Below are 14,146 nucleotides of genomic sequence, written 5' to 3' on the forward strand. Positions count from 1 at the left end.
AGTCATCTCTTTGCTTCACAAGTACTTTAACCAATTAGGTGTTTCTCTAACTACCACATTTCTGTTTTAAAAATTCATTTTTAATAAAGTACTAATTAGAAGTGGTAATAAAAGTAGGAAAATAAAAAATCGTAATCAACAGTATTCTGTCTGTTCGTCTGTGTGCATGCATGTATTTGTCATTTTCTCTCATTTCTTCCTTATCTTTATCTTCCTTATCTGCTGGGATAAAAGCAAAAGATTTAAACATGGTAAATAAATTCTCCACTACTGAACTGGCCAAAAAGTCTTAGAATCTAATGTTTTCAAAGGCTATTACTTTAGATCTATAATGTAATGACTAAACTTGGAATTTCTTGATCTCATGGAGGAAAATATTTCTAAGAGGGAAGTTTAAAGATTATTTACGAAGTTTACTTCAAGAACAGCTTTAAAATATATAGACTCCTGACCTTGGTCAGTGGAGCAAGCTGTTTGCTTAGTTGTCATCCTTGATGTGTGTGATTAGATTTGGAAAACAAATTTAAACTCATTAAAAAAACTTAAATAAATTTTTATCATATCACTTACTCTTGTGACACAAGTTCATCCACATCCTCTCTTCTATATTACTTACTGAATTTTAAATTCTTTCTATAAAACAAATGAAAATATAATAAACAATATGATCAAAATGAAGAAAACAGCAACTGGAGCAATGTATTATTGGTTTGTCAACTGTTAATGAACATGAGATCTGCCCTAGAATGGTTGATTTACTCAGTGGAATTCCACTGGAGAAAACGGATTTTCCATCTCTCAATAGGTACAAATGAATGTTCTATTGTTCCTATTGGCTAGGTTTACATTCATGTTTGACTTATTTAAAATAAAACAACATATATAAAATAAACAATAGTATAATATCAAACTTGGACAAGAGAGATCAACAGAAGTCAAAAATGCTTAAGAAAAAATTTGTAGAGTCATTCAATTATATGCTCAGAAATGTCATAAAAACCCTAAACTAGAAGCCATAATATAAATGGTGAAGACCTGTTTCAGATCTGTAGGTCCAATGCACGTGGCTTTTATCTCTGGTAATTCTCTCATGAGCTTTGTTCACGTTGATTTGCAGGGCATTGTTTTCTGGTTTTCTTCTATCCCTACTGACTCTTAAAATTCTTTCTGCCTCCACTTCTGCAGAGTTCCATGATCTTTGAAGGAAAGATTTGATAGAGACATCCAATATAGTGCTGAATATTCCAAGGTCTCTCATTCACTGTTAAATATCTGACTGTGGGTATCAATATTTGTTCCCACCTGTAGTAGGAGGAAGCTTCTCTCATGATGGTTGAACAAGACAATTATTGTCATTCCATGTCTGGATGGCTTATATCTAATATATATAAAGAGCTCAATAAACTAGATATCAAGTAAACAATAGTTATTTTAAAAGGGAAGTACGTATTTTTAACATAGAATTATCCATAGACAATTTTCAAATGCCCAAAAAACATTGTTATAAAATTTCAACATCCTTAGACACTAGGGAGTGCAAATCAAAACTACTTTGTTGTACTTTTGATCATTGCCAAAACGAGGTTTAGTTTGAAATCTCAAAATAGATGAATCTAAAAAACAGATAATAAAAATCTTATGAAGAATTAGCATCAAGGGGCATGATTGTTTTGTTTCATATTAAATTTTAATAGCTGCGTTGATAGATTATAGTCTGTATGGTCTCTACATACATCATTTTAGCACTAAAGCAGATATACAAAGCATTGTAGCACATAAGTCTAACAACCAATTAGATGATAGAAATCAAAATGCTAATTTTGTGTTATTTCATGTTTCAGAAAATGTAATGTGTGTCGTATCACATTTAAATATGTAAAACTCACACCACTGGACCTGAAGGGACCAGATCAACAGTTCTCTGTAACCAAATCCCGTGAGAGGGAGAGCTAAACCTTCAGAGAGGCAGACACACCTAGGAAGCCAGAAGAGCTACACTCTGCCCACATTTCTGACTCCAGAGGAAAATACCTAACACCATCTAGGACCCCGGTGCATGGGGGCCCCCAGGAAAAGGCTGCGCAGGCACCCCTGGTTGCCACCCTCACAGAGAGCTCAACAGCAGCCCCCCATGAGCAACTTGTGCCATGGGGCCACAGGTAAGAACAACTTTTCTGCTCCAAGCGACCTGCCTGGTGGACTCAGGACACATAGAGGCAAAATTACTCTGGGAACGGACACTTCCAGTTTCTAGCTGGAGCCACAACCTCACTAATCACAGCCTGCAGCTCACTGTTCCCAAATCCCTTGGGAGAGAGAGCTCACTGCCCAGACAGGTGGGCACTCCTGAGACTGTAGAGCAGGAGAGACCACCAATACTGCCCATCCCTGCCCACATCCCTGGCCCAAGAGGAAATTGTATATGGCCTCTGGCAAACGGAAGATAGGGGCATTGGAGCTTCAAGTCCCCCGACCTCCAGACACCGCCCGGACCTGAAGGGACCAGATCAACAATTCTATGCACCCAAATCCCATGGGAGGGAGAGCTACACCTACAGAGGGGCAGACATGCCTGGGAAGCCAGAAGAGACTACACTCTACCCACATTTCTGACTTCAGAGGAAAACACCTAATGCCATCTGGTACCCTGGTGCACTGGGGGCCCAGGGAAAAGGTAGTGCAGTCCCTGCTGGTTGCTGCCCTCACGGAGAGCTCAACAGCAGCCACCCACGAGCAACTTGAGCTGAGGAACCATAGGTCAGACCAACCTTTCTGTCCCAAGCGACCTGCATGGTGGACTTAAGACACAAGCCCACAGGAACAGCTGAAGACCAGGAGAGAGAAAAGACTACATGCCCGAAAGCAGAACACTCTGCTCCCATAACTGGCTGAAAGAAAACAGGAAAACAGGTATACAGCACTCCTGACACACAAGCCTATAGGACAGTCTAGCTACTGTCAGAAATAGCAGAACAAAGTAACACCAGAGATAATCTGATGACGAGACGCAAGCACAGGACCCAAGCAACAGAAACAAAGACTACATGGCATCATCGGAGCCCAATTCTCCCACCAAAGAAAACACTGAATATCCAAACACACCAGAAAAACAATATCTTGATTTTAAATCACATTTGTACATGATGATGCAGTACTTCAAGAAAGACATAAAGAACTAACTTAGAGAAACACAGGAAAACATAAACAAAAAAGTAGAAGCCTATAGAGAGGAATCACAAAAATCCCTGAAAGAATTCCAGGAAAGAACAATCAAACAGGTGAAGGAATTAAAAATGGAAATAGAAGCAATAAAGAAAGGACACAGGGAAACAACCCTGGATATAGAAAACCAAAGGAAGAGACAAGGAGACATAGGTACAAGCATCATAAACAGACAACAAGAGATAGAAGAATCTCAGGAGAATATTCCATAGAAATCATCGACACAATGGTCTAAGATAATGTAAAACAGAAGAGGCTACTGGATAAAAACATACAGGAAATCCAGGATTCAATGAGAAGATCAAACTTAAAGATAATAGGTATAGAAGAGAGTGAAAACTCCTAGCTCAAAGGACCAGTAAATATCTTCAACAAAATCAAAGAAGAAAACTTCCCTAACCTAAAGAAAGAGATGCCCATAAACATACAAGAAGCCTACAGAACTCCAAATAGATTGGACCACAAAGAAACTCCTACTGTCACATAATAGTCAAAACACCAAATGCATAAAACAAAGAAAGAATATTAAAAGCAGTAAGGGGAAAAGGTCAAGTATCATATAAAGGCAGACCTATCAGAATCACACCAGACTTCTCACCACAGACTATGAAAGCCAGAAGATCCTGGACAGCTGTCATACAGACCCTAAGAGAACATAATTGCCAGCCCACGTTACTGTATCCTGCAAAACTCTCAATTAACATAGATGGAGAAACCAAGATATTCCATGACAAAACCAAATTTGCAGAATATCTTTCTACAAATCCAGCACTAAAAAGCATAATAAATGGGAAAACCCAACATAAGGAGGCAAGCTACACCCTAGAAAAAGCAAGAAACTAATCATCTTGGCAACATAAAAAAGAGGAAATAAAGCACACAAACATAATCTCACATCCAAATATGAATATAACCAGAAGCAATTATCACTATTCCTTAATATCTCTCAACATCAATGGTCTCAACTCCCCAATAGAAAGACATAGATTAACAAACTGGATACGCAATGAGAAACATGCATTCTGCTGCCTACAGGAAACACACCTCAGAGACAAAGTCAGACACTGCCTCAGAGTGAAAGGCTGGAAAACAACTTTCCAAGCAAATGGTCTGAAGAACAAGCTGGAGTAGCCATTCTGATATCGGGTAAAATCGATTTACAACTAAAAGTCATTAAGAAAGATAAAGAAGGACACTTAATATCTTGGAAGGAAAAATTCACCAAGATGAACACTCAATCCTAAATATCTCACCTACATAAAAAAAAAAAGAAAGCTTGCTAAAGCTCAAAGAACACATTGCACCTCACACAATAATAGTAGGAGATTTCACCACCACACTCTTATCAATGGACAGATCATGGAAACAGAAATTAAATGGAGACATATACAGACTAAGAGAAGTCATGAACCAAATGGCCTTAACAGATATTTATAGAACATTCTATCCTAAAACAAAAGGATATACCTTCTTCTCACCACTTCATGGTACTTTCTCCAAAATTGACAATATAATTGGTCATAAAACATGCCTCAACAGGTACAGAAAGATAGAAATGATACCATGTTTCCTATCATACCACCATGGGATAAAGCTGGTCTTCAATAACAATAAGGAAAGAACGCCCACATATACATGGAAGTTGAACAATGCTCTACTCAATGATAAACTGGTCACAGAATAAATAAAGAAAGAAATTAAAGACTTCTTAGAATTTAATGAAAATTAAGGTACAACATACCCAAACTTATGGGACACCATGAAAGCTGTGCTAAGAGGAAAACTCATAGCTCTGAGTACCTGCAGAAAGAAACAGGAGAGAGCATATAACAGCAGCTTGACAGCACACCTAAAATCTATAGAACAAACAGAAGCAAATACATTCAGGAGTAGTAAAAGGCAGGAAATAATCAAACTTGGAGCTGAAATCAACCAAGTAGAAACAAAAAGGACCATAGAAAGAATCAAAAGAAAAAAAGTTGGGTCTTTGAGAAAATCAAAAAGATAGATAAACCCTTAGCCAGCCAACGAGAAGACACAGAGACTCTGTCCAAATTAACAAAATCAGAAATGAAAAGGGAGACATAACTACAGAATCAGAGGAAATTCAAAAAATCATCAGATCCTACTAAAAAAGCCTATAGTCAACAAAACTTGAAAATCTGCAGGAACATGGACAATTTCCTAGACAGATTCCAGGTACCAAAGTTAAATCAGGAACAGATAAACCATTTAAACAACTCTGTAATGCCTAAAGAAATAGAAGCAGTCATTAAAGTTTTCCCAGCCAAAAAGAGCCCATGTCCAGACCGGTTCAATGCAGAATTTTATCAAACCTTCATAGAAGACTTCATACCAATATTATCCAAACTATTCCACAAAATTGAAATGGACAAAATGCTACTGAATTCGTTCAATGAAGCCACAATTAAAATTATACCTAAACCACACAAAGACCCAACAAAGAAAGACAATTTCAGACCAATTTCCCTTAAGAATATTGACAAAAAAATACTCAATAAAATTCTGGCAAACCGAATCCAAGAGCACATTAAAATCATCATGATCAAGTAGGCTTCATCCCAGGCATTCAGGGATGGTTTCATATACGGAAAAACACCAACATAATCCATTATATAAATAAACTGAAAGAACAAAACACATGATCATTTCATTAGATGCTGAGAAAGCATTGGACAAAATTCAACACCCCTTCATGATAAAAGTCCTGAAAAGTATAGGAATTCAACGCCCATAGCTAAACATAGTAAAAGTCATATACAGCAAACCAGTAGCTAACATTAAACTAAACGGACAGAAACTTGAAGCAATCCCACTAAACTCAGGGACTAGACAAGGCTGCCCACTCTCTCCCTACTTATGCAATATAGTTCTTGAAGTTCTAGCCAGAGCAATCAGACAACAAAAGGAGATCAAAAAGATACAGATTGGAAAAGAAGAAGTCAAAATATCACTATTTGCAGATGATATGATATGATAGTATATTTAAGTGATCCCAAAAGATCCACCAGAGAACAACTAATCCAGATAAACACCTTCAGCAAAGTGGCTGGGCATAAAATTAACTCAAATAAATCAGTAGCCTTCCTCTACACAAAAGAGAAAGTAGTGGAGAAAGAAATTAGGGAAACAATACCCTTCATAATAGTTCCAAATAATATAAAATACCTCGTGTGACTTTAACCAAGCAAGTGAAAGATATGTATGAAAAGAACTTCAAGTCTCTGAAGAAAGAAATTGAAGAAGACCTCAGAAAATGGAAATATCTCCCATGCTCATGGATAGGCAGGATTAATATAGTAAAAATGGCCATTTTACCAAAAGCGATCTACAGACTTAATGCAATCCCCATCAAAATACCAATCCAATTCTTCAGATAGTTAGACAGAACAATTTGCAAAGTCATTTGGAATAACAAAAAAACCCAGGAAAGCTAAAACTATCCTCAACAATAAAAGACTTCTGGGGGAATCACTATCCCTGAAATCAAGCAGTACTACAGAGCAATAGCAATAAAAACTGCATGGTATTGGTACAGAGACAGAAAGATAGACCAGTGGAATAGAAATGAAACCCAGAAATAAACATATACACCTTCAGTCACTTGATTTTTCACAATGGGGCCAAAACCATCCAATGGAAAAAAGATCGCATTCTCAGCAAATGGTGCTGGTTCAACTGGAGGTCAGAATGTAGAAGAATGCAAATAGAGCCATGCTTATCACCCTGTACAAAGCTTAATTGCATGTTGATCAAAGACCTCCACATCAAACCAGATACACTCAAACTGATAGAAGAAAAATTGGGGAAGCATCTTGTATACTTGGGCACGGGAGAAAATTTCCTGAACAGAACATCAATGGCTAGGAACACCCATTCAGAGTCTGCCCCACATGTGGCCCATGCATATATAGCCATCCAATTAGACAAGATGGATGAAGCAAAGAAGTGCAGACCTACAGGAGCCGGATGTAGATCGCTCCTGAGAGACACAGCCAGAATACAGCAAATACAGAGGCGAATACCAGCAGCAAACCACTGAACTGAGAATAGGACCCCCGTTGAAGGAATCAGAGAAAGAACTGGAAGAGCTTGAAGGGGCTCGAGACCCCATATGTACAACAATGCCAAGCAACCAGAGCTTCCAGGGACTAAGCCACTACCTAAAGACTATACATGGACTGACCCTGGACTCTGACCTCATAGGTAGCAATGAATATCCTAGTAAGAGCACCAGTGGAAGGAGAAGCCCTGGGTCCTGCTAAGACTGAACCCCCAGTGAACTAGACTGTTGGGGGGAGGGGGACAATGAGGGGAGGGTGGGGAGGGGAACACCGATAAGAAAGGGGAGGGGGGAGGGGGATGTTTGCCCGGAAACTGGGAAAGGGAATAACACTCGAAATGTATATAAGAAATACTCAAGTTAATAAAAAAAAAAAAAAAAAGAACATCAATGGCTTATCCCGTAATATCAGGAATCGAATAATTGGACCTCATAAAACTGCAAAGCCTCTGTAAGGCAAAGGACACTGTTCTTAGGACAAAACAGCAACCAGCAGATTGGGAAAAGATTTTTACAAATCCTACAACAGATAGAGGGCTTATATCCAAAATGTACAAAGAACTCAAGAAGTTAGACTGCGCGGAGACAAATATCCCTATCAAAAAATGTGGTTCAGAGCTAAACAAAGAACTCACAGGTGAGGAATGCTGAATGGCTGAGAAACACCTAAATAAGTATTCAGCATCTTTAGTCATAAGGGAAATGTTAATCAAAACAACCCTGAGATTTCACCTCATACCAGTGAGAATGGCTAAGTTCAAAAATTCAGGTGACAGCAAATGCTGGCGAGGATGTGGAGAAAGAGGAATACTCCTCCATTGCTGGTGGGCTTGCAGACTGGTACAACCATTCTGGAAATCAGTCTAGAGGTTCCTCAGAAAATTGGACATTGAACTACCTGAGGACGCAGCTATACCTTTCTTGGGCATATACCCAAAAGATGCCCCAACATATAACAAAGACACATGCTCCACTATGCTCATAGCAGCCTTATTTATAATAGTCAGGAGCTGGAAAGAACCCAGAGTTCCTTCAACAGAGGAATGGATAGAGAAAATGTGGTACATCTACACAATGGAATATTACTCAGCAATCAAAAACAATGACTTTATGAAATTCATAGGCAAATGGATGGAAATGGAAAATATCATCCTGAGTGAGGTAACCCAATCACAGAAAAACACACATGGTATACACTCATTGATAAGTTGCTATTAGCCCAAATGTTTGAATTACCCTAGATACACAGAACACATGAAACTCAAGAAGGATGACCAAAATGTGAATGATTCACTCCTTTTTTAGAAAGGGTACAAGAATACCCTTGGGAGGGAATAGGGAGGGAAAGTTTAGGACACAGACAGAAGGAACACCCATTCAGAGCCTGCCCCACATGTGGCCTATACATATACAGGCACCCAATTAGGTAAGATGGATGAAGCAAAGAAGTGCAGGCCGACAGGAATTGGATGTAGATCTCTCCCGAGTGACACAGCCAGAATACAGCAAATATATAGGCGAATGCTAGCAGCAAACCACTGAAGTGAGAACAGGACCCCCGTTGAAGGAATCTTAGAAAGGACTGAAAAAGATTGAAGGGACTTGAGACCCCATATGAACAACATTGCCAACCAACCAGAGCTTCCAGGACTAAACCACTATCCAAAGACTATACATGGACTGACCCTGTTCTACAACCTCATAGGTAGCAATGAATAGCCTAGTAAGAGCATCAGTGGAAGGGGAAGCCCTTTGTCCTGCCAAGAGTGAACCCCCACTGAACATGTTTGTTGTGGGGGAGGGCGGTAATGGGGGGAGGATGGGGAGGGGAACACCCATACAGAAGGGGAGGCGGAGAGATTAGGGGGATGTTGGCCGTTAAACCGGGAAGGGGAATAACAATCGAAATGTACATAAGAAATACTCAAGTTAATAAAGGTGGAAAAAATAAATATGTAAAATGAGTATATAATTATTTTATGTGTTGTTCAGGTATAAACTGCAAGCCTGAAATTTATAGATCAAAAAGAGACTTCAGGGTCAAACAAGACTTAGGGCGGCAGCAACAGTGGAACTAAAAAGGCACCTAGAGACAATGTTATCAAAATTTTAATCCAAAGGATGATGCATTTAAAGACAATAAGTCAATGCATACTAGCAAATCTATTTTCACAGGTTTCAATGAGATTTAACAACTGCAGAACCCTCATCATGATTTTTTTGCGTGAAAGGACAGATACATCAATGAAGCGACCTACATGAATTCTCTACAGCATTGTTGATTAAACAAGACATGATCAATCTTCAATACCAAATGGGATGTCAATATTGACGGTTGTAATTACGCAGTGCACTGCCCCTATATGAAGAGTTAGAGGCAATTAAAAACTTTCTAAATGGGGAGTAGGTTTTCCCTAAAGGTTTATAATACACACACTCTCTCTCTCTCTCTCTCTCTCTCTCTCTATATATATATATATATATATATATATATATATATATATATATCAGGTATTAATATTAAACAATGAATACGAGTTTAAAAGGGAGTAGAAGTGATAAAGTAAGGGATGTAGAAAAGAGAGCAAGTAAGAAAATGTAATTTATTAGCATTTAAACTAATTTCATATTTTAAATTTTATTTTATTTTCTTATTTATTCACTTAACATCCCCCTCATGGTCCATCTCTTGATTATCCCCTCTAACAATCCTTCCTGCATCTCTCCTCCCCTTCTCTTCTGAGCAGGAGGGGCCCCCTTCTGTATCTCCCCCAGACTGGTACTTCAAGTGCCTGGAAGAGTAAGCCCTTCTCTCCCCATGGGGCCAAAAACAGTACCAGAACTAGAAGAACATATCCCACATGCAGGCAACAGCTTTTGGGATAGCCCCCATTCCACTTATTCAGGACCCACTTCAAAACCAAGATGCACATCTGCTACATATTTGCTTGAAGGCCCAGGTCTAGTCAATGTAAACTCTTTGGTTGGTGGTTCAGACTTTAAGAGCCTCAAAGGCCCAGGTTAGTTGACTCTGTTGATCTTCCTGTAGAGTTCCTTTCACCTTTTGGGCTACAATCCTTCCTGCTATTATTGCATAAGAGTTCACAAGCTCCATCCACTGGTTGGCTCTAAGTATCTGTTTTATTTGAGTTAGCTGCTGTGTGGAGCCTAACAGAGGACAGCTGTGCAAGACACCTGTCTACAATCACAACAGAGTATCATTAATATTGTCAGCGATTGGTGCTTGCACATATGATGGTTCTCAATTTGGGAAGGTCAGTCATTCCCTCACATTTTGTTTCTTCCCTTATGCATGAAATTCTTGTAGACAGAATAAATTTGGGGTTTAAAGTTATGAGGGTGGGTTGGCAGCTCTATTGCTCCACGGGGTTTTTCTGCTTGGCTACTACAGGAGGTTGCCTCTTCAGTCTCCATATCTCCAACATAGTGAATCACAAACAAGGTTACCCCCATTGTTTCTTGGGCATTTGTTACCGATTTCCCCTCCTTTATATGGCTATCTATCCATCTCTCCCATACTTCTCCACACCTGATTCTGAATCTCACATTCCCTTCCACATGCCTCCTCCTTCCTAATTTCCTGCCTTAATCTTTCTTTTATAACTATTTTATTACACCCTCTCAGTGAGATTCAAACTTCCTTACTTAGGCCTTCCTTCTTGTTTGGCTTCTTTGGGTTAGTGAGTAGATGGTACATGTAATTTTTTAAAATTATTTCCTTTGTTTCTATATTCTTTTGTTTCAGTTGTTCCCTGACCTGTCCCCCCTCTCGCAGTTCCTCATCCCTTTCTTCCTCCTCTTTCCCTCCATAAATGTTCTCCACACCCTGAAAACTCCTTCTCCTTAAGTGTCTGGAGGATTAAGCTCATCTTCTCCCACTACAGCCAGACTAGGCAACCATACCTCTGTTATATATGTGCCAGGCGCCTTGGACCAGCCTGTGCATGCTTCTTGTTGATGGCTGTCACTGGGTGCTCCCTGTAATCTGGGTTAGTTGGGACTGTGGGTTTTCCTATGGGGTCACTCTCCCATTTTGCTTCTTTAATCCTTCCCCTAATTCAACCATAAAGGTCTCCGACATCAGTTCAATGCTTGGGAGAAGTATCTGCCTCTGTCTTAGTCAGTTGGCTGGTGTTAGGGACTCTCAGGAGACCGACATACAAGACTCCTGTCTCTAAGCACATAGCATCAGTTATAGTGTCAGGCCATGGCACCCCACCATGAGATGGATTCTAAGTTCAGCTTATCATTTGACCACCTTTACTTCACGCTGTTCTCCATTATTGTCCTCGCTGTTCTTTGGTACAGGAACAATTATGCGTCAGAAATTTTGGCTGTATGTTAGTAACCCAGTCCCTCTACTTGAGGCCCTGTCTATATACTGCAGGAGAACTCTTTGAGTTCCCTCTCCAAAATGTTGGCCATAATGTCTAATGAGTCTTGAGATTGTCTCACCTACTGGGTCTCTAGAGTGTCCCTCCTATCTCCCAGTTCTTGAGGCTGCTTATTTCCATTGACACTCTTGGCTGTTTGGGCTTCTCTCTTGACCCCTCCCCACATATTTGATTCTGTTCATCCTACCCCGTCTCCCTCTTAGGTCCCTCCTTCCTCCTTCAAACGGGGGTTAACCCTCCTCACTTGGACACTTCGGCTCAATACACCTCTTAATTTCTGTAGGTTATATGCTAGGTATTCTATACATTTTGGTTAATATCTACTTATCAGTGAGTACATACCATGCATGTCCTTTTCAGTCTAAGTTACTTCACTTAGGATGATATTTTCTAGTTCCATCTACTTGCCTGTAAAATTCATTCCCCATTATTAATAGCCAAAAAGTATTCCATTGTGTAAATGAACATTTTTTTGTATCTATTCTGTTGTGGGACATCTGGGTTGTTTCCAGCTTCTGATTGCTACAAATTGATTTTCAAAGTACACATTTACACTCACACCTTGATCAAGGAAGTTTTTGTCTTGATCCACATATTCATCAGCATGTTGTCTCTTGAGATTTTTATCTTAGCAACTCTTATGAGTATAAGTTAGAACCTCAGAGTTGTACTGATTTACATTTCCCTTATGACTAAGGACTTTAAACTTTAAGTGCTTCTCATCCATTTAAGATTCCATTGTTAAGAATTCTCTGTTTAGTTCTTTTTGCCATTTCATCTCTGGGTTATTTGTGTCTAGCTTCTTGATTTCTTTGCAAATTTTGGATATTAGACCTGTGTCAGATATAGGGTTGGTGAAAATCCCTTCAGAATATGTAGGGTACAGATTTGTCCTTTTTACACTGCCTTTTGTTTTACAACACTTTTCAGTTTCCTGGGGTCCCATTTGTCAAATGTTTTTCTTAAAGCCTGAGAAATTGGTGTTCTAATCAGAAAATTGTCTTCCTGTACCAATTTGTTCAAGGATATTTCTGAATATCTCTTCTATGAGATTTAGTTTATTCAGTTTTATGTTGAGGTCCTTAATCTACTTGGGCTTGAGTTTTCTGCAGGGTGCTAAATATGGATCTATATGCATTCTTGTACAGGTAGATACCAAGTTAGTCCAATACCATTTCCTGAAGATGCTTTCATTTTCCATTGTATTGTTTTTACTTTTATATCAAAGTCTAATACTCATGGGTGTGTTGGTTTATTTCCGAGTTTTTAATTTGATTTCATTGATCATGTCTGTATCTATACAAATACCACACAGTTTTTATCACTATTGTTCTGTAGTACAGCTTGAGGTCAGAGATGATGATTGTACCAGACATTCCTGTTTATATAGTTATGAAATATTTGACAAATTTATTGTGTTTAAACATAAGACATCATCACAGTTGAAAGGAAGCTACATAAAATATATAGTAAAGAAATGGAAAATTCTGTTGTACAAACAATAGGATAGGGAACTTATGCCCAGGAAATAGGGAAAGGGATTAACATTTGGAATGTAAATAAAAAATATCCAATAAAAATGTAAACGAAAAGGAGAACATTAAACGTAGGTTTTGACCTCGAGATGTTCTTTTATTATTCAGGATTGTTTTGGCAATCATGTGTGTGTGTGTGTGTGTGTGTGTGTGTGTGTGTGTGTGTGTGTGTGTGTTTGTGTGTGTGTGTTTCTAAATGGAGTTAAGAATTGCTCTTTCGAGGTCTAGAAAAATGTAATGGAATTTTTATGTGGATTGCATTAAACCTGTAATTTCTTTCATTAGGATGGTCATTTTGTCATGCTTATCCCACCTATCTATGAGCATCTTCTGGTATTTCCAATTTCTGATATTTTCTTATATTTCTCTCTTCAGGCACTTGAAGTTTGTGTTATACAGATATTTCATTTTTCTGGTTACAATTAAATCAAGATATTTTATATTATTTGTGGCTAATGTAAAGCATGTCATTCCCCTAATGTCTTTCTCAGCCCATTTATCATGTCTATAAAATTAAGTGACAGATTTCTCTGAGTTAATTCTGTATCCATACATTTCACTGAACTTGTTTTTATCAGCTGTAGGAATTCTACGGAAGAATTTTTAGGATTGCTTATGTATACTAACATCCACATACTGTGATACTTTATTTTATTCCTTTCCAATTTGTATCCTTTGATTTCTTTTAGTTGTTTTGTCACTCTGGCTATAACTTCAACTGCTATAATTAATAAATAGTCACCAACATTATATTGTCCCTGATTTTGGTAGAAATGCTTTATATTTCTATCCATTAGGTTTGATGTTGGCTATTGGCTTGCCAACATTGCTTTGATTATGTTTAGATATGTGTCCTGAATTATTGATTTATCTAATATCTTTAACATGAA

Source organism: Rattus norvegicus, chromosome 14 (genome assembly GCF_021556685.1).
Source record: "Rattus norvegicus strain SHRSP/BbbUtx chromosome 14, alternate assembly SHRSP_T2T, whole genome shotgun sequence".
NCBI lineage: Eukaryota > Metazoa > Chordata > Mammalia > Rodentia > Muridae > Rattus > Rattus norvegicus.